The following is a 22,494-nucleotide window of genomic DNA, read 5'->3' as shown; positions in this document are numbered from 1 at the left end:
CCGTTGTGGAGCACAGGCTGCAGACATGCAGGCTCAGTGGCCATGGCTCACGGGCCCAGCCGCTCCACGGCATGCGGGATCCTCCTGGACCAGGGCATTAACCCGTGTCCCCTGCATCGGCAGGCGGACTCTCAACCACTGCGCCACCAGGGAAGCCCCTGTTACAGCTTTTTAAAAGTTTACTTGCATACTGTGTAGTGTTGTTTCAGATGACATGCAAGCAAATGTTTTCCTACAGTATTGAATTTATCGTTCTACACTTTGTAGACTAATTAGGTCATCTTCATTAGAATTTGACATTGACCTACCTGAATTCATATGTTAGCATTTCACGTATGAAATAACCATCTTGGATTAATAAGATAATATTTCTGAACTGATGTGTGGTCCTGCCACTACACTTATTTCAGCTATATTCATAGTTTGAGGCCTATCATACTTACACTTCCTTAATTTCATAATGTTCTACATAGATTGTGAAGTAACCAGAGTGATTATATTGAGAAAAGTTAATAAAATTAATAGACTTTGACTTAAGTCTCATAAAGGGTCATTAAAATAATGCTTTAACATTCGTTTAACATTTATCAGACTACTATATGAAATTGTTTCCAATCCACTCAGGGTAAAATACAAACTAACTCCACTCAGTAAAATACAAACTATACTCATCCAGAAAATACAGTCTCACACTCTGTGTATACGATATGGCCCTGACAGCCTCTCAGGAGTATTTCATCTTTGCTTACTAAGTTCTAGCCACATTAGCATTCATTTTCTCAAACATGCCATGCTTGTTCTTGCCCTATTAAGGCTTTTACACTTGTTTCCTCTGTCTGAAATAGTCTTCCCCAGATCTTGGGAAGGTTGGCCTCTTATCTTTCAGATCTCAGCTTAAATATCGACTCATTTCTTTACCACTCATTTTAAAATAGCCCCCGCCCCCCACTGCTGTTTTGCTTTCTTAACAGCGTAAGTAGGAAACTGGATAATTTGGGCGAAAGCTTGTTATAGAAAGGATGAGATCAGACTATTAGGTGGAACCAGTGGTGTGTTGGAGCTGGTGAACTGATTGTGTGCATCTCTCCAGCTCCACATTCAGTGATGGCATGTTGACAGCTTGAAACTGGCTACAATGGGACTGTTTACAACATGGGAATTGGCAAAAGCTACAAACCAGGGCCTTTTTCCCAGAGAGGTGGTGGTTAAATATTGATCACCAGACCACAGAGTGGGACCATATAAAATTGCTGCTTTTATAGATTAAAAAATGCATGAATATTGGCAATTTCTTATGGTTTAACTTAGTGGAGTTACTTATTTCGGTTTAAAGATAATTTCTTCGTAGGAGTCAATAAAATTACCTCAGTGCTTTACCTTATTTTTCTAGATTGATTTAATATGTAAAGATTGTCTATTTATATGTTTGTATATTAATTGCTTAGCGATATACCGAATTTTTAACTAGTTCATTTCAAAGCAGACACATCTGCTTGAGACATCTTTAAGGGTGTTCTTGGCTCTGCAATTAAGTGCTAAGCCCATTGACAGATGTTCTTTTTCTGGTGAAGAAACCAGAGGTGATTCAATTTGAGTTATAAATTGTTAGATAATTTTTAAAAATATGCTTTTCAGAATGATTTACCTAGATACATGTGTGTTCAGTTTTTTCTTGGCTTTTTCTTTTTTTCCTTTGGCCATTATCATCCTTTAAGTGTTTACTTATTATCTGATTATTTACTGGCTGCTCAGTGATTTCTTCTATGAATCAGTATCTCCAAATCAATCAAATGATTTGTCTTATTTCTCAAGTGTTAGTATCGTTAGTTTTTCCCTATGGGCTTCCCTATCTATGGTCACCTGGGCATTCCAAGCCATTTTCCACCCTTACACCTCAGTTTTAAAAACAGACATGAAGTTACTTCTTTCTTAGAAGCACTATTTTCCTGTCTGAGGGAATTTATTGTTTAAAAACTGAACCTTGTTGGCTGAGGAGATTTCACTAACATTTCTTGAGCAACATTTGCATCATGTTAACTCTGAGTATGTGAATTTGAATTGGTAATATTGAATAAAATATGGCACACAGGTTTCTTTAACTCAGATTGTCCTGTGTCTTATGCACAAGCACTAAAAAATAAGTTGTGTTTAATGCAGAACATCAGAATACACATATAAGCTAAAGAAAAAAAGCACTTCCATAATCCTAAGATAACCACTAGTAATTTTTGATGTGTACTTCAGATAAATCAGTGAATATTTTTCCACAAAAGCAAGATCTTAGTACACATACTATTCTACAACATCTCACTTTACCAAATACTGTGATCATAAAAGCATTACTTTTTATTATTTCAGTTTGAAAGGATCTTACAAAGTGGAAATTTTGTTGATACACGGTAAAGCTGTAAGTAAAGTTGTGATTAAAAGCAGTGGTGTTTATGGAGAGTAGAATGTGGAAAGTTACCTCGACAAGAATTAACTTCAGCAGTAATTTTTTTCTTAAGAACACTCTTACTATTGTACAATAGCCTGATTGTATTATACCCGCTAAGGAAAACAGTACATGATTCTGTGTACAGTAGAATTATTTTAATAATAGCCCTAGAGTAAATTAGGGGGCTGTAGGTAAGTTCCTATTTTTTGGTCTGCCCCAAGTCCTATTGATGCTTTAATATTAGAATAATTTTAAAAGAAAAATGTATTTTATTGAAGGGCTCCATCTATCTAAATTATGTTAGTTTTATTAGATAATGCTGCCTTTTTTATATGAAGAGTTTGGGAGTTCTTGGAAAAAGAAAATTTTAGTATAAGAATTCTTGTTTTAATATTTGAGTTGAATTTTGTTTCATGAATTTGAAAATCCTTGTGGAATTGTTACTGGTGTTTAGTATCCTTTGGAAATCAGTCCTAATCTTGTCAAGCAGATGTTTGGGTCTTAAAGTAGCAGTTTTTTAAGCTAATCAAGGGTCCTGTAACAGTTGTGTAATTTAACTGACTTTTCCTTGACCACAGTGGTATCCGTTACCTAGGGTAAACGATTTCTTGCTTTGTTTTTATTCTTGACCTTGTCCTGTTCTGTGTATTACTGCTTGCTCACCAGGTCCTGCAGTCATTATCTCTTAGGTAGGTAGCTAAAGTAGCCATTTCTGTTACCCCGCAGGGCTACTTCCTGGATGGTGCATATATTGCTGAAAACATTTCTCATGTGGTACAGGAGAATAAAAAGCAATGTAGTTGATGTGGCTTTTTTCTACTGAGAAATGATGCATTTGTTTGACTAAAGTGGAGACTGGCAGTCAGCCCCTAAAAAATGTTTTTCACCGAGTGATCACATGTTTGTAAATGGATATGCAAGAGCTTCTGCTTGTTGGAAGGGGTAGTGAATCTTGATATAAATTCAAGAAAAGTGTTTAGAATTATTCCATACATCTTGCTCTTTAAAAAACTGGTATTTTTAAGAACAGTTTAATTTTACAGTGAATTTTTTTTTTTTTTTTTTGTGATACGCGGGCCTCTCACCGTTGTGGCCTCTCCCATTGCGGAGCACAGGCTCCGGACGCGCAGGCTCAGTGGCCATGGCTCATGGGCCCAGCCGCTCCGCGGCATGTGGGATCTTCCCAGACCGGGGCACGAACCTGTGTCCCCTGCATCGGCAGGCGGACTCTCAACCACTGCGCCACCAGGGAAGCCCTACAGTGAATTTTTAAGCCTCCCATTTTTATATTTATTTTTTGAATAATGACTCTGTTTTTGTAAAAATGGTACATACACACTAAAGAAGCTTAGAAACAGTCACATTGTAAATGACAGAACTAGTATTCAGAGTCTTGTCTGACATTCAGAGTCAGTGAGCTTCGGAAGCACTGTAAAGTGGTAGAAAGAATGTGGACTTTAGAATTAGGTGCGCCTTAGTTGATCCCTGATTTTGCTGTGTATCTGCTGTATGGCAGCATCTTACCTTGGTGACTTTTATTTTCTTCTTAGATTAACTGAGGGTAATAGGTTTGTTATGAAGCACACATTAAGTACTTGGCCTGTAGAAGGTGTTAATAACTGTTTTTCCTTTTTACTGTGCCATATTGTTTGAAAATATCTCTGCAAGTCATTTGGGACAGTTAGCTTAAAAGTGAATTGCAGTCAGGCAACTGGAAATATATGTAACCCAGGTGGACTCATATTGTAGTGTCCTTTTTCTTTTAAAGATTTTTTTGATGTGGACCATTTCTTTTAAAAAATTAATATTTATTTTTGGCTGTGTTGGGTCTTTGTTTCTGTGCAAGGGCTTTCTCCAGTTGCAGCGAGCGGGGGCCACTCTTCATCGCGGTGCACAGGCCTCTCACTGTCGCGGCCTCTCTTGTTGCGGAGCACAGGCTCCAGACGCGCGGGCTCAGTAGTTGTGGCTCACGGGCCCAGTTGCTCCGCGGCATGTGGGATCCTCCCAGACCAGGGCTCCAACCCGCGTCCCCTGCGCCGGCAGGCAGATTCCCAACCACTGCGCCACCAGGGAGGCCCTGTAATGTCCTTTTAATCTGCCTGTTTGAGGGGGAGGGTGGTTATTGCAGCTTTTTGAAAAAGTATTTTGACCTTAGGGAAAGCCTTAAAGTTCAAAGCTGAAGTAGAACTCAGGATGAGTTCATTACTGCTGACCAGAATGGTAAGAAAGTAATTTCTCTGTTTAATGAGAAATAGAAGCATTTGTGTGTAACAATTGCAGGCATAAAGATGTCTATTTTTAAAGGCTAACAGCCGACCAGCTGACCCTTTGCAAAAGAAAAATATGACTAGAATAGGGAAAAAGTGTTCAACTTTAATAATAATCAACAGCAAGTTTCTCTTATCAGATTTAAGATTTAGGAAATGGTGCTTTTTCACCTGAGTACAGTGACATAGGTACTAAATATCAATATGCTGCTGGAGAGAGTATAACTCTGTAGAATCCTTTGTGAAAGCAGTTTGGCATATATCAAAGAGTAGTATTTCTGCCTGCAAGAGTATTCCCTAAGGAAGTAACCTTCCCCCCCCAACCCCCCACTTTTTTTTTTTGAGGGAGGATGTTATTTTCCTTTTTTTGTAACAGCTTTATTGAGATAGTGTGACTTGTAATAAGAAATACTTACTTGGTTTTAGTCCCTGTTTCTGGCACAGAGCTCCCAAAACCCTTGGGATTTTATCAGTGAGGAGACCAGTAAAGGTGTCTTTTGTTATGTTAATGAATGACTTTGGAAAGCTTGTAAGGTTGGGGGCTGGTTGCCAGGAAACCAAAAGAGTGATTAGAGGGTTAGAACTTTCAGTCTCACCCCTCTGACCTGAAGAGGAAAGATGGGCTGGAGGTAGAAGCACCAACGCCATGATTTAATCAGTCAATTCCCATGTAATGAAACCTCCACAAAAACCTAAAAAGATAGGGTTTGGAGAGCATCTTGGTTGGTGAACATGTGGAGGTGCTGGGTGAGTGGAGTGCTCAGAGCATGGAAACCCTGTGTCCCTTTCCCCATTACTTGCCCTGTGCATCACGTGACTGTTCTTGAATTACATCCTTTTATAAATAAACTAGTAGTCTAGTAAGTGAAATGTTTCTTAGAATTTTGTGAGTCGATCTGGCAAATTAATCGAACCTGAGAAGAGCTTCGTGGGACCCTCAGAAGCACAGGTGACAACCTGGGCTTATGACTGACTTCTGAAAGGGGTAGGGGAGAAGTCTTGTAGGACTGAGCCCTTAACTTATGGGATGTGATGTTATCTCTAGGTACATATTGTCAGAATTGAGTTGAATTATAAGACCCCCAGTTGGTGTTGGAGAATTACTTGGTGTTGGTGTGTTCTGCACATCACAGTTGGTGTCAGAATTGTAATTCATAAATCATAATTCACCTTTTTAAAGCATATAATCAGTTCTGTGCAAGTATCACCACTATTTAATTTTAGAATATTTTCATCATCCCCGAAAGAAATTAGCAGTCATTCCCCATTCCTCCTTTCCTCCCAGTGCCTGGCAACCACTAATCAGTTTTCTGTCTTTCTGGGTTTGCCTCATTTGGACATTTTATATAAATGAGATCATACAATATGTGGCCTTTTGTGAGTGGCTTTTTTCACTTAGCATAATGTTTCCAGGTTCATCTCTGTTGTACCATTTATCAGGACTTCATTTTCTGTTACGGCTGAATGTTATTCATTTGTCTGGATATATACCACATTTTGTTAATCCATTCATCAATTAATGGATATTTGGGTTGTTTCCACATTTTGGCTATTATGAATAATGGCGCCATGAACATTTATATACAACTTTGTGTCGATGTATGTTTTAATTTAGGTATATACTTAGGAGTAGAATTGCTGGGTTACAAGGTAACTTGATGTTTAACATTTTGAGGTATTGCTAAATTGTTTTTCAGAGTGATTGCACCATTTTACATTTCCACCAACAGTATAGGAAATACGTAGCCTTTTATAACTGGGTTCTTTCATTTAGTGTGTCAAGGTTCAGCCATGTTTTAACATGTGTAAGTACTCCTTCCTTGTTGTAGCTGAATAGTATTCCTTTGTATGGATTGACCGTGTTTCTTTTATCATGAAATAAAAGCTTTCTATCCAAAAATGTTCACTGAAGCATTATTTATATTGAAGAAAAATTGAAAATTACTTAATTTTTTAGTAAAGAGGAAGGGTTGAATTAAGTACATCTCATGTACTATCTATTAGTAATTTATTTTGGAGAGGTTCAGGGGGAAGTGATTGTCAGAGTGCTAAACTAGGTACAAGGTTGTACATGTACAGCTGTTATTCAGTGTATGTAGTTTTGGGAGATAGTGATTATCAAAATTTTTTTAAATTTCTGTATTTTTCATACTTTTCACAAGCGTATATTTCTTTTATTATCAGAGTAAAAGAAACATTAGAAAAAATGACCATAGCTATAGCTGAGTATGTTAACTGATGTAAATTTATTCAGCCAAGAAAATCAATGTCATTCACTGTTAGGAATGTTACTGTTTTATGTTGAGCCAATAATTATGTTATAAATAGCATTTCAGACTGCTGTTACAAGAACTTTTAATGCTTCATAATTACATCAGATTTTTAATTCATAATTGTAGTGTGGAATAACTCTAATTCTTGTGAATTTTACTTCTAAAACGGAGAGGGGAAAGATAATTATAGGCACTGCATTAAAAATTATTTTCTGTTGGAGTATAGTTGATTCACATTGTGTTTCTGCTGTGCAGCAAAGTGAATCAGTTATACACATATCCACTCTTTTTTAGATTCTTTTCCTATATTGGTCATTACAGGGTATTGAGAAGAGTTCCCTGTGCTATACAGTAGGTCCTTATTAGTTATCCATTATATATATAGTAGTGTGTATATGTCAATCCCAATCTCCCAATTTATCCCCCACCCCCCACTTTCCCCCCAGGTAATCATAAGTTTGTTTTCTACATCTGTGACTCGATTTCCATTTTGTAAATAAGTTCATTTGTACCATTTTTTAAGATTCCACATACAAGCACTATTATACGGTATTTGTCATTCTCTGATTTAGTTCACTCATTATGACAATATCTGGGTTCATCCATGTTGCTGCAAATGACATTATTTCGTTCTTTTTATGGCTGAGTAATATTCCATTGTGTATATGTACCACATCTTCTTTGTTCCTCTGTGAAAGGGCATTTAGGTTGCTTTCATTTCCTGGATATTGTAAATAGTGCTGCAAGGAACATTGGGGTGCGTGTGTCTTTTTGAATTATGGTTTTCTCTGGGTATAAGCCCAGTAGTGGGATTGCTGGGTCGTATGGTAGTTCTATTTTTAGTTTTTTAAGGAACCTCCGTACTGTCCTCCATAGTGGCTATATCAATTTATATTCCCACCAACAGTGCAAGAGGTTTCCCTTTTCTCCACACCCTCTCCAGCATTTGTTGTTGGTAGATTTTCTGATGATGCTCATTCTAACTCGTGTGAGGTGATACCTCGTTGTAGTTTTGATTTGCATTTCTCTAATAGTGACGTTGAGCAGCTTTTCATGTGCTTCTTGGCCATCTGTAAGTCGTCTTTGGAGAAATGTCTGTATATGCCTTCTGCCCATTTTTGGATTGGGTTGTTTGTTTCTTTAATATTGAGCTGCATGAGCTGTTTATATATTTTGACGATTAATCCTTTGTAGGTTGATTCATTTGCAAATATTTTCTCCCATTCTGAGGGTTGTCTTTTCGTCTTGTTTATGGTTTCCTTTGCTGTGCAAAAGCTTTGAAGTTTCATTAGGTCCCATTTGTTTATTTTTGTTTCTATTTCCATTTCTCTAGGAGGTGGATCAAAAAAGATCTTGCTGTGATTTATGTCAAAGAGTGTTTTCCTATGTTTTCCTCTAAGAGTTTTATAGTGTCCAGTCTTACATTTAGGTCTCTAATCCATTTTGAGTTTATTTTGTGTATGGTGTTGGGGAGTGTTCTAATTTCATTCTTTCACATGTAGCTGTCCAGTTTTCCCAGCACCACTTATTGAAGAGACTGTCTTTTCTGCATTGTATATCCTTGCCTCCTTTGTCCTAGATTAGTTGACCATATGTGCGTGGGTTTATCCCTGGGCTTTCTATCTTGTTCCATTGATCTGTGTTTCTGTTTTTGTGCCAGTACCATATTGTCTTGATTACTGTAGCTTTGTAGTAGAGTCTGAAGTCAGGGAGTCTGATTCCTCCAGCTCTGTTTTTTTCCCTCAAGACTGCTTTGGCTCTTCAGGGTCTTCTGTGTCTCCATACAAATTTTAAGATAATTTGTTCTAGTTCTGTAAAAAAATGACATTGGTAGTGTGATAGGGATTGCACTAAATCTGTAGATTGCTTTGGGGTAGTTTGATAGGGATTGCATTGAATCTGTAGATTGCTTTGGGTAGTATAGTCATTTTCACAGTATTGATTCTTCCAATCCAAGAACATGGTATACCTCTCCATCTGTTGGTATCATCTTTAATGTTTTTCATCAGTTTCTTATAGTTTTCTGCATACAGGTCTTTTGTTTCCCTAGATAGGTTTATTCCTAGGTATTTTATTCTTTTTGTTGCAGTGATAAATGGGAGTGTTTCCATAATTTCTCTTTCAGATATTTCATCATTACTGTATAGGAAAGCAAGAGATTTCTGTGCATTAATTTTGTATCCTGCAAATTTACCAAATGCATTGATCAGCTCTAGTAGTTTTCTGGTGGCATTTTTAGGGTTCTCTATGTATAGTATCATGTCATCTGCAAATGGTGACAGCTTTACTTCTTTTCCAATTTGTATTTCTTTTATTTTTTTTTCTTCTTCTCTGATTGCCATGGCTAGGACTTCCAAAACTATGTTGAATAATATTGGTGAGAGTGGACATCCTTCTCTTGTTCCTGTTCTTAGAGAAAATGCTCTCAGTTTTTTACCATTGAGAATGATGTTTGCTGTGGGTGTTTTTATATGGCCTTTATTATGTTGAGGTAGGTTCCCTCTATGCCCACTTTCTGGAGAGTTATGAGTTGAATTTTGTTAAAAGCTTTTTCTGCATTTATTAAGATGATCATATGGTTTTTATTCTTCAATTTGTTGATACGGTGTATCACATTGATTGATTTGCATATATAGAAGAATGCTTGAATCCCTTAGATAAATCCCACTTGATCATGGTGTATGATCCTTCTAATGTGTTGTTGGATTCTGTTTGCTAGTGTTTTGTTGAGGATTTTTGCATCTATATTCAGTAGTGATATTGGTCTGTAATTTTCTTTTTTTGTAGTATCTTTGTCTGGTTTTGGTATCAGGGTGATGGTGGCCTCACAGAATGAGTTTGGGAGTGTTCCTTCCTCTGCAATTTTTTGGATGAGTGTGAGACGGATGGGTGTTAGCTCTTCTCTAAATGTTTGAATTTACCTGTGAAGCCATCTGGTCTTGGACTTCTGTTTGTTGGAAGTTTTTTTTTTTTTTTTTTGTAGTACGCGGGGTCTCACTGTTGTGGCCTCTCCTGTTGCGGAGCACAGGCTCAGCGGCCGTGGCCCACGGGCCCAGCCATTCCACGGCATGTGGTATCCTCCTGGACCAGGGCACGAATCCGTGTCGCCTGCATTGGCAGGCGGACTCTCAAACCCTGCACCAACAGGGAAGCCGATGTTGGCAGATTTTTAAGCACAGTTTTTTTTTTTTTTTAATTTTTATTTATGTATTTATTTATTATTTTTGGCTGTGTTGGGTCTTCGTTTCTGTGTGAGGGCTTTCTCTAGTTGCAGCGAGTGGGGGCCACTCTTCATCGCGGCGCGCAGGCCTCTCACTTTCGTGGCCTCTCTTGTTGCAGAGCACAGACTCCAGACGCGCAGGCTCAGTAGTTGTGGCTCACGGGTCTAGTTGCTCCGCGGCATGTGGGATCTTCCCAGACCAGGGCTCGAACCCGTGTCCCCTGCATTGGCAGGCAGATTCTCAACCACTGCGCCACCAGGGAAGCTCTTAAGCGCAGTTTTAATTTCATTACTTACGATTGGTCTGTTCATATTTTCTGTTTCTTCCTGGTTCAGTCTTGGAAGGTGATACCTTTCTAAGAATTTGTGCATTTCTTCCAGGTTGTCCATTTTATTGGCATAGAGTTGCCTGTAGTATGTAGTAGTCTCTTAGGATGCTTTGTATTTCTGCAATGTCTGGTGTAACTTCTCCTTTTTAATTTCCAATTTTATTGATTTGAGTCCTCTCCCTCTTTTTCTTGATGAGTCTGGCTAATGTTTTATCAGTTTTGTTTATCTTCTCAAAGAACCAGCTTTTAGTTTTATTGATCTTTGCTATTGTTTTCTTTGTTTCTATTTCATTTATTTCTGCTCTGATCTTTATGATTTCTTTCCTTCTGCTAATTTTGGTTTTTGTTTGTTCTTCTTTCTCTGATTCCTTTAGGTATAAGGTTAGATTGTTTGAGATTCTTCTTGTTTCTTGAGGTAGGCTTGCTATAAACTTCCCTCTTAGAACTGCTTTTGCTGAATTCCATAGGTTTTGGATCTTCTTGTTTTCATTGTCATTTGTCTCTAGGTATTTTTTGATTTCCTCTTTGATTTCTTCAGTCGTCTCTTGGTTATTTAGTAATGTATTGTTTAGCCTCCATGTGTTTGTGTTTTTTACGTTTTTTTCCCCTGCAGTTCATTTCTAATCTCATAGTGTTGTGGTCAGAAAAAATGCTTGATATGATTTTAATTTTCTTAAATTTACTGCGGCTTGATTTGTCACCCAAGATACGATCTATCCTGGAGAATGTTCCGTTTGCACTTGAGAAGAAAGTGTAATCTGATGTTTTTGGATGGAACGTCCTATAAATATCAACTAAATCTGTCTGGTCTGTTGTGTCATTTTAAGCTTTTGTTTCCTTATTTATTTTCATTTTGGAGGATCTGTCCATTGGTGTAAGTGAGGTGTTAAAGTCCCGCACTATTATTGTGTTACTGTCGATTTTCTCTTTTATAGCTGTTAGCAGTTGCCTTATGTATTTAGGTGCTCCTGTGTTGGGTGCATATATATTTATAATTGTTATATCTTCTTCTTGGATTGATCCCTTGATCATTATGTAGTGTCCTCCCTTGTCTCTTTTAACATTCTTTATTTTAAAGTCTATTTTATCTGATATGAGTATAGCTACTCCAGCTTTCTTTTGATTTTCATTTGCACGGAATATCTTTTTCCATCCACTCACTTTCAGTGTGTATGTGTCCCTAGGTGTGAAGTGGGTTTCTTGTAGATAGCATATATATGGGTCTTGTTTTTGTATCTATTCAGCGAGCCTGTGTCTTTTGCTTGGAGCACTTAATCCATTCACAGTTAAGGTAATTATTGATATGTGTGTTCCTATTACCGTTTTCTTAATTGTTACGGGTTTGTTTTTGTTGGTCCTTTTCTTCTCTTGTGTTTCCCATTTGGAGAAGTTCTTTTAGCATTTGTTGTAGAGCTGGTTTGGTGGTGCTGTATTCTCTTAGCTTTTGCTTGTCTGTAAAGCTTTTGATTTCTCCATCGAATCTGAATGAGATCCTTGCAGGGTAGAGTAATCTTGGTTGTAGGTTCTTCCCTTTCATCACTTTAAATATATCGGGCCACTCCCTTCTGGCTTGTAGAGATTCTGCTGAGAAATCATCTATTAACCTTATGGGAGTTCCCTTGTATGTTATTTGTCATTTTTCCCTTGTTGCTTTCAATAATTTTTCTTTCTGTTTATTTTTGTCAGTTTGATTACCTTGTGTCTCGACGTGTTTCTCCTTGGGTTTCTCCTGCCTGGGACTCTGCACTTCCTGGACTTTGGTGGCTATTTCCTTTCCCATGTTAGGTAAGTTTTGACTGCAATCTATTCACATATTTTCTCAGGTCCTTTTTCTCTCTCTTCTCCTTCTGGGACCCCTGTAATATGAATGTTGTTGCATTTAACGTTGTCCCAGAGGTCTGTTAGCCTGTCTTCATTTCTTTTCATTCTTTTTTCTTTATTCTGTTCCGCGGCAGTGAATTCCATCATTCTGTCTTCCAGGTCACTTATCCACTCTTCTGCCTGAGTTATTCTGCTGTTGATTCCTTCTAGTGTAGTTTTCATTTCAGTTATTGTTCATCTCTGTGTTTTTTTTTTTAATAAATTTATTTATTTATTTTTGGCTGTGTTGGGTCTTTGTTGCTGAGTGCGGGCTTTCTCTAGTTGTGGCGAGTGGGGGCTATTCTTCGTTGTGGTGCATGGGCTCCTCATTGCGGTGGCTTCTCTTTGTCGTGGAGTACGGGCTCTAGGCACGCAGACTTCAGTAGTTGTGTCATGAGGGCTCAGTCATTGTGGCTCATGGGCTCTAGACCTCAGGCTCAGTAGTTGTGGTACACGGGCTTAGTTGCTCTGCAGCATGTGGGATCTTCCCAGACTAGGGCTTCAACCCGTGTCCCCTGAGTTGGCAGGCGGGTTCTTAAGCACTGCCCCACCAGGGAAGTCCCCATCTCCGTTTGTTTGTTCTTTTATTCTTCTGGATCTTTGTTAAACATTTCTTGCATCTTCTTGATCTTTACATCCATTCTTTTTCCGAGGTCCTGGATCATCTTCACTATCATTATTCTGAATTCTTTTTCTGGAAGGTTGCCTGTCTCCACTTCATTTAGTTGTTTTTCTGGGGTTTTATCTTGTTTCTTCATCTGGTACATAGTTCTCTGCCTTTTCATCTTGTCTGTCTGTGAATGTGGTTTTTGTTCCACAGGCTGCAGGGTTGTAGTTCTTCTTCTGCTGTCCGTTCTCTATTTTTAGTTTTTTAAGGAACCTCCATACTGTTCTGCATAGTGGCTATACTAATTTACATTCCCACCAGCAGTGTAGGAGGGTTCCCTTTTCTCCATACCCTCTCCAGCACTTGTTTGTAGATATTTTGATGAGGGCCATTCTGACCCATGTGAGATGGTACCTCATTGTAGTTTTAATTTGCATTACTTTAATAATTAGTGATGTTAAGCATCTTTTCATGTACTTTTTGGCCATCTGTGTGTTTTCTTTGGAGGAATGTCTATTTAGATCTTCTGCCGTTTTTTGTGTGTGTTTGTTTATTTTCAAAGCTTTCCCTGCATCCCATCCTTCTTCTTTTTTTAAAAATATTTTTTGGAGTATAATTGCTTTACAATGTTGTGTTAGTTTCTGTTGTACAGCACAATGAATCAGTATAAGTATACATATATCCCCATATCCTCTCTGTTTTTTTTTTAGAAATTTATTTATTTATTTATTTACTTATGGCTGTTTTGGGTCTTTGTTGCTGTGCGCGGGCTTTCTCTGGTTGCAGTGAGCAGGGGCCTCTCTTCGCTGCGGTGTGCGGGCTTTTCGTTGCGGTGGCTTCTCTTGTTGTGGAGCACGGGCTCTAGGTGCACGGGCTTCAGTGGTTATGGCATGCGGGCTTAGTAGTTGCAGCTCACGGGCTCTAGAGCACAGGCTCAGTAGTTGTGGCGCATGGGCTTAGTTGCTCCGTGGCATGTGGGATCTTCCTGGACCAGGGCTTGAACCCATGTCCCCTGCATTGGCAGGTGGATTCTTAACCACTGCGCCACCAGGGAAGTCGCCCCCTCCCTCTTGAGCCTTCCTCCCATCCTCCTTATCCCACCCCTCTAGGTGGTCACAAAGCACTGAGTTGATCTCTCTGTGCTATGCAGCAACTTCCCACTAGCCATCCATTTTACATCTGGTAGTTATGTATGTGAATGCTACTCTCTCAGTTCGTCCCAACTTCCCTTTCCCCCACTGTTTTCTCAAGTCTGTGGTCTACATCTGCATCTTTATTCCTGCCTTCCCATTAGGTATATCAGTACTGTTTTTTTAGTTTCCATATATTTGTGTTATTGTACGGTATTTGTTTTTCTGTTTCTGACTCACTTCACTCTGTATGACAGACTCTAGGTCCATCCACCTCACTGCAAATAACTCAATTTTGTTGCTTTTTATGGTTGAGTAATATTCCGTTATATGTATGTGCTACATCTTTATGCAGTTATCTATGGACATTTCTGCACGTTTTTTCATTGGGTTGTTTGTTTTTTTCATATTGAGCTGCATGAGCTTTTTGTATCTTTTGGAGATTAATCCCTTATCGGTTACTTCATTTGCAAATATTTTCTCCCATTCTGTGGGTTGTCTTTTTGTTTTGTTTATGGTTTCCTTTGCTGTGTAAAAGCTTTTAAGTTTAATTAGGTCCCATTTGTTTGTTTTTATTTTCATTACTCTAGGAGACAGATCAAAAAAGAGCTTGCTGTGGTTTATGTCAGGGAGTATTCTGCATATGTTTTTCTCTTAACTGGTTCATATTATCTGGCCTTACATTTAGGTCTTTAATCCACTTCAAGTTTATTTTTTTATTTTTTGCGGTACACGGGCCTCTCACTGTTGTGGCCTCTCCCGTTGCGGAGCACAGGCTCCAGACGCACAGGCTCAGCAGCCATGGCTCACGGGCCTAGCTGCTCCGTGGCACGTGGGATCTTCCCGAACTGGGGCACGAACCTGTGTCCCCTGCATCGGCAGGCGGACTCTCAACCACTGTGCCACCAGGGAAGCCTGGAGTTTATTTTTGTGTACGGTATTAGGGAGTGTTGTAATTTCATTCTTTTACATGTAGCTGTCCAGTTTTCCCAGTACCACTTATTGAAGAGACTGTCTTTTCTCCATTGTATATTCTTGCCTCCTTTGTCATAGATTAGGTGACCATAGGTGCTTGGGTTTATTTCTGGAGTTTCTGTCCTGTTCTATTGATCTATATTTTTGTCTTTGTATTGGTACCATACTGTTTTGATTTGCGTAGCTTTGTAGTATAGTCTGATGTCAGGGAGCCTGATTCGTCCAGCGCTGTTTTTCTTTTTCAAGATTGCTTTCGCTATTTGGGGCCTTTTGTGTTTCCATACAAATTGTAAAAATTTTTGTTCCAATTCTGTGACGAAATTAGGCAGTGCGTATTTTGAACTTGAAATACTGTGTCAGAGTTCATTGCAAAAAATAAACACTGCTTGCCAAAAATCCTGACCCTGTGGGTTCTGCTTATTCACGTTAAAGGAAAATGTTGCTATAGAACTTGTTAGTTCTCATTGTCAACCAGCTAGATTCGGTATGTTTTCTTGTCAGAAATGATCTTTCTTCTTTTTCAGGTTTTTTTTTCTTTTTTGTGGCTGCGTTGGGTCTTTGTTGCTGTGCGTGGGCTTTCTCTAGCTGTGGCGGTGGGGGGGGGGCTACTCTTTTTGTGGTGCGTGGGCTTCTCGTGACTTCTCTTGTTGCAGAGCATAGGCTTTAGTAGTTTTGGTGCACGGGCTCAGTAGTTGTGGTGCACAAATGTAGTTGCTCTGAGGCATGTGGGATCTTCCCAGACTAGGGATCAAACCCATGTCCCCTGCATTGGTAGGCGGATTCTTAATCACCGCACCACCAGGGAAGTCCCTCCTTTTTCAATTCTAAAATGACAACATCTGCATTGAACAACCACTGGACTAACTACTTTCACTTCTGAATTCAAACATTAATTGGTTCATTAGGTAAGGAGTCTTGCCATGAGTTAGTTTCAGTATTTCGTGCTTTGCTTACATGAGACTCCTCCTCATCCTCCCAGTTATCCCTTTGGTGCACTGGAGATTTCTTGAAGCAAAGTACCTTACTAAGCTTTGAGATGAGTTAGAAGTATGACTTTCTTCTATAATAACATATAAGAGCTATTGTGAAAGGGAAGGTAGAAAAAGAAAATGAATGATGCCCATCAGTTTTAGAAAAGAGTACAGGAGGAAGTTGAAGATCTGGAATTTGATTTCCTGAAACTGTCCAGACCCAAGTACCTCCTGCAAAATATCAAACCTTACACTGGTTTGAAGACCCTTGAGTTAGGGGAACAGCATATCTTCTGCTTTAATTGGTATTGTGCATTTATCCTTCTAAGTAAATTATCTCATTTACTTTTAATTTTTGCCTTGAAAGCTTTGTTTGACAAATTTATAACTGACCTTTATGATGAAATAGAGTGGTTTTTACAGGAGTCCATGAACCAGTGAACATAGTAATCAGAACCTCATGGAAGTGATTATTAAAATAGAAGAATTAGAAAAAAAGGAAATGATCTTTACCTCACACTTGACACCAAGATAAATGTTTGGTTTTCCAGAGTTGAGTATAAAAGAGAAAACCTTAAACATATTAGAAGGAAACATGGATCAATATAAAGACTCTTGGGTGTGGGGAAAGCCTTCATAAGCAGTCCAACACAATTATTTTTTCATTTATAAAGTCTCCAAGGCTTTCCTCGTGGCACAGTGGTTAAGAATCTGCCTGCCAGTGTAGGGGACACGGGTTCGAGCTCTGGTCCAGGAAGATCCGACATGCCGCGGAGCAACTAAGCCCGTGCGCCACAACTACTGAAGCCTGCTCGCCTAAAGCCCGTGCTCTGCAACAAGACAAGCCAACCGCAATGGGAAGCCCGCGCACCGCAGCAAAGAGTAGTCCCTGCTCACCGCAACTAGAGAAAGCCCACGCACAGCAATGAAGACCCAACACAGCCAAAAAAAAAAAAGTCTCCAAATTATTGTTATATACCTGTGTTTTAAAAAAAATGTGTGAAGTATTATCTTTTTCAGTAATCCAATTTTGAAATGCATGTAAGATTAAGATTGTCATTTACATCTAAGTTATCTTGCAGTTTCTTTTTTTAACAGAATTTAACATTTTTTAAGATTATTTTTTTAATGTATCTGTGTATCTATCTATCTATCTACCTATGCCGGGTCTTATTTGTGGCACGCAGGATCTTCGTTGCTGTGTGTGGGATCTTTAGTTGCGGCATGTTTTAGTTGTGGCATGTTTTAGTTACGGCACGCAAACCCTTAGTTGGGACATGTGGGATCTAGTTCCCTGACCAGGGATTGAACCTGGGTGCCCTGCATTGGGAGTGCAGAGTCTTAGCCACTGGACCACCAGGGAAGTCCCATCTTGCAGTTTCATCTTTTCCCTTCTGCTCTTAAGCACAAAGAACCCTACCAAGTGCTCTTGTAATAAACATGACCTAGTACCCATGAACCTTCCTAATGATTCCTTTGCTAAGTTTAGGGGTTATTTGGGTTTTGGTCGCAGACATGGTTGGTTGTACTTGTGCAGAAATGGGTAGAATTAAAGTTGTTAGGAAATCAGTCTGCCATGTTCTCTTGGGACAAACTATTGACTACCAAGCTTCTTTAAAATGGAGATCTTCATACTGAATAATAATAATATGTATACTTAAAAATTTGAATGTTGAATAGTTGAACACATAGAGATTTTTATAGTACAAGTTGCAGACTTGTCAGATTTTTTTTTTTTTAAGTATTTACTTATTTTTTGGGCTGTATTGGGTCTCAGTTGCGGCACGCAGCATCTTTCGTTGCTGTATGCGGGCTCCTTGTTGTGGCACGCGGGCTTCTCTTTAGTTGTGGTGTGGGCTCCAGAGCATGTGGGCTCTGTAGTTGCGGTACGTGGGCTCCAGAGTACGTGGACTCTGTAGTTGCGGCATGCGGGCTTAGTTGCCCTGCGGTACGTGGAATCCCAGTTCCCCAGCCAGGGATTGAACCCACGTCTCCCACATCGGAAGGCAGATCCTTAACCACTGGACCACCAGGGAAGTCCCCAGACTTGTCAGATTTTAATAATCTAAAAATGAGTAAGAATCTATTTTCCTTTTGTTCTTATTTTTCTTTAAAGTATTCCCACCTGCCCATCCCCAATGAACAGTTTCTCAGTGACTGTTTTACTTTTAGACTGTTTTACTTTTAGGCCCTAGTGTGCCAGGGCCCAATTGAAATGCAGATTGATTTCTCTGCAAGAGAATGACACAGTTTACCACATCTTAATTCCTTATGAAGGTAGTTGGGACAAATGAAACATGTACTTTCTCAAGATAAGTTGAAATTTCAGCCCCCTCTGTATTTATCAGAAATAATACCATACTGAGTCACTCTCTCATGACTGAAAAAGCACAGCTGGTAGGAGAAATTGCATGTTAATGACGTTGTTAGTGTAGGAGGGCCACTACATATAAGGAAGCAGAGACTCAGTTAAGTACCTGCTCTTTGGGTTAATATTCTGAAGGACCAGGAAACATTATCCTTGGTCAAATAGGCTAAATTAAATTGAGACACTGGAGGGTTCACAGGGTATATCAAATCTGAATCAAACTAAAATGTAACAGTCTCATTTGACACAATATAGAAAATTAATACAAAATAAAAAGGACAAATTACTGATCAGTTTGAGAACTATGGCTTATGTTGCCTTGAAGGGAAGATGTATTGTACTTCTTAGTTATGTATATTTTTCTTTTGTGGGATTAAATAAAGACATTGAGTTATTCAATAAATACTTAACTGCTCTCACTATGTGCCAGGCTCTCAGGTATTAGGTGTTTGGCTGCAAATGAAAACAAAAATCCGTCTCTTCATAAAACCCTATGTTCTTACTGGTGAAGAAAAATAATAAGTGAGTAATGTATATACAGAATGCCAAAAAAATTTAAAGCACTGTGAGGAAAAATAAAGCATGGGAGCAAGATGGGGACTGCCAGGCTAGGGAACAGGGGATTGCAGTTTTAAATAGGATGGCAAAGAAAGGACTCAATGAAAAGACAATAAAAAGCCATTACAGCATCATTTGTGATAAAGATAAATACTGGCAGCAACCCAGATATCCATCTCTATGAGATTGGTTGAATATATTATGCATCTATATAGTGAAATGCTGTACAACAATATGTCTTACATATACAGAATGATCTCCAAAAATTAGTGAAGTGATAGAAACGAGGTGCAGAATGATACACAGAATATGTTACCATTGATGTCTATCACATACATGATATATTTTCCTAAATGCATGGAATCTCAGTGGAAAGATATATAAAAAAACTGTTAATAATGGTTGTCTGTGGAGTGAAGGGTGATTTGTGGACCGGGAGTGAGGATGAAACTTTATATCTCATTTTAGTATGTGTTACGACGTAGTCAGAATAAGTAAGTAAGATGTAAAATAAGAACATGGAAAATTGTCAAATTAGAAAATGATGGAAAAGCACATACATTTATAAAACCTAGTGGCCTAGATAGCCGTCTAGCCTAGGTAGTGAATAAATGGGATAGTTAATAGAATCATGGACTCACTTCTGATGAGCTGGAGACCTTGTTGACAGTGACTGTTCCAGAGCAAGGCCAAAATCCTGTTTTGTTTGCGTAGTGGGTTGTAGTGATCATGACTGTAACATTTAGATTTGTCTGACTTTTTTCACTCTTCTAATCAAATGGAAGCTGTATTCATTTCGTAGGGCTTCTACAATGAAGTACCACAGAAACTTGCCTCATAGTTCTGGAGGTTAGAAGTCCAAAATCAGGGTGTCATCAGGGCCATGTTCCTCCTGAAACCTGTAGCAGAATCCTTCCTTGCCTCTCCCTAGGTTCTGGTGGTTTGCTGGCAATCCTCGGCATTCCTAGGCTTGCAGGTGCATAATCCAGTCTCTGATTTGTCATCATGTGGTTTTCTCTGTTTGTCTCGCTGTCTTCTTCACAATGCCAGCTTCTCATGACACTGATCATATTGGATTTAGAGGCCCACCCTACTCCAGTATGACCTCATTTTAACTAATATCTGCAACAACCCTATTTCCAAATAAGGTCACATTCAGATTCCTGGGGGGTTAGGACTTCAACATCTTTTTTTGAGGGGTGGGAGAGAATGGGACACAGTTCAACCCATAACAGGCTTTCCAGTTTAAATTGCTTCCCTATTACAGCCTTTCATATATGTAGAAGTGTTTTGGAAAGTTGTATAGAAAGATACAAGTTTAGTTTATTTTTAAAAACTCTTACTATATAGGAAGAAAAAACCATCCCATCTCCCTGAATAAAATCATACTGAAGAGTGCAACATATTTATTAAAGCTGATGTTTTAGTGAAAATAATTTTTTTCTCTCTAAATATTGTAAAATGAGAGTATGGGCGTTGTAAGTAGAAATGAGTTAAGCATGATAGTGAGTTACTAATTTAGACATTTTATGTGCTTTTTAAAAAATAAGAATACCTTATATTCTCTTTCTGCATTTTTATTCTCACTCCTGAGAAAATAGCTTCCTTTCCAGATCAGTTTAACCTCAAAGCACAGCAGAGAGGACAAAGTCTTTTATTTTTCACCCCATTCTTCTCAGTAGTTTTTCTTCTTGTACTCATAGCCATTACAATTCTGTGAAACATTAGGAAACTTAAATCTTTAAAATTCTCCCTTGCCTTTCCCTTTTCCTCATGTATAAATCAGAAACCAAATATTGGTTAGTCTTCAAAGTTGTTTTAAAAGTTATTATATCCTAAACTTTTTCGTTGTAGCGCGCAGGCTTCTCTTTAGTTGTGGCATGTGGGTTTTCTCTTCTCTAGTTGTGGTGCACAGGCTCCAGGGCACGAGGACTCTGTAGTTGAGGCACGTGGGCTCTGTAGTTGGTGGCACTTGAGCTCTCTAGTTGAGGTGCGCGAGCTCAGTAGTTGTGGCATGTGGGATTAGTTGCCCTGTGGCATGTGGGATCTTAGTTCCCTGACCAGGGATTGAACCCACATCCCCTGCATTGTAAGGCGGATTCTTTACCACTGGACCATCAGGGAAGTCCCTGTATATGTATTTTAAAATGTCCTCTGACTTGCTGAGAAAATTACTCTCATAATGTTATATCACATTTTAAACCCCATTCCCCTTCTGATGTCCACACTCCTGATGGCTTACTCTGTGCCAGACCATGTTTCAAGCATTTTACATGTATTAACCTAATTTAAACGTCAAAATAGCCTTATGAATTATACCCATTTTACAGTTTAGGAAAGTGAAGCATGGTGAATAAGTTGCCTAAAGTCAACACATCTAACAAGTGGCAGAGCCAGTATTCAAACTTTGACGGTTTGATTCCAGGGCCTATTTTCTTTCTTGCTTGCTTGCTTGCTTCCTTCCTTCACTTAACCTAAGTGAATGGTCATATGCATTTGTTTACAGTGTACTTACGGAGGAAATAAATGGCAGTGATTTATTGCAGTGCTAATAGGCATTATAGTGATAGTTATGAGATTTGGGGCAAATTTCTTTACCTTTCTGAGTCTGTAAAATGAGGACATTGAACTAGATTTCCTACAGATCTTTTTCCCTGTTAGATGTATATTTCTTTGGGAAGAAAAAGGAATTGGCATTTGACATTAAATGAGCAAGGAAATGGGACATGTATTTAACACATTTTTCTTTCAAAATCAGAGTAATTTTATACGGTCAAGGAATGATGATGTAAGCCACTATCCATTGTGGAAAAGTGGAAAGAAAGTAAACGAAAATGTTACTGTAAGACTTAGGACTTTAGCTTCTTGTAGTTTGATCAGCGTAAACTGCAGACTTTCGAATTGCAGTGGATTTGGGCATTTAAGAATAGATTTTATTTTTAAGTTCATAAGATGATCTGAGGATTGGAAGAAATCATAACCTTGAACTAAAGCAACTGTCTGTGGGACTTTTTTTTTTAAGCGTTTAAAACTTAATTTAATTTATTTTATTGTCTTTGGGAATTTTGAATCACTGTCTTAATATCCCAGCCTCTGATGATAGGTATCCCAGGGCAGGACATTCCACCTTTAGGCAGCAGTGCCTCAGATAGAACATATATCCCCTACTCATTCACTCTAGTTCTGCCATTTGGGATGATGCAGAACTAATATGATTTTTCTCTGTGACAGCTGTTAAAGGTATTGAAAGGTAGCACTGTTAACTCATTTCTTTGAAGATTCAGCCTTTTTTCCATAGCAATACAGTGGAACTGAGACTGGTTAACTTGGAGAATAGAAATCTCTGGGTGGAGATGGGAGTATGCAGTTTTGATGCTGTCTGAAATTTAATGGTTAAGTTCAGCTCAGGAAGTAATGCAGTTTGCTCTGTCTCTTCAGTATAAATAACGGGTGAATGGGGTTAGAGGTGGCATTTAATATGGCACAAAAGCACCAAGCC

The 22,494-nt window shown here is 38.7% G+C and overlaps 1 protein-coding gene across 10 annotated transcripts in view; it reads left to right on the top strand.

Annotated features, from left to right (window-relative positions):
* The window catches only part of CDC42SE2 (CDC42 small effector 2), a 116,190-nt gene that overhangs the window by 10,065 nt on the left and 83,631 nt on the right, over positions 1-22,494 (top strand). For 3 of the 10 annotated variants that reach the window (XR_004349146.1, XR_004349145.1, XR_004349147.1), the window contains exon 2: positions 12,213-12,311. The exons of 5 other annotated variants lie outside the window; for them this stretch is intronic. The gene's annotated coding sequence lies outside the window, so the exon portion shown is untranslated. Of the gene's footprint in view, positions 1-12,212; positions 12,312-22,494 lie in introns of those variants that run through there. 2 more of the 10 variants (XM_032626263.1, XM_032626266.1) reach the window with 2 other exon arrangements.

This window comes from Phocoena sinus, chromosome 3 (genome assembly GCF_008692025.1).
Source record: "Phocoena sinus isolate mPhoSin1 chromosome 3, mPhoSin1.pri, whole genome shotgun sequence".
Lineage (NCBI taxonomy): Eukaryota > Metazoa > Chordata > Mammalia > Artiodactyla > Phocoenidae > Phocoena > Phocoena sinus.
This window is presented reverse-complemented; position numbering and strand designations above follow the sequence as displayed.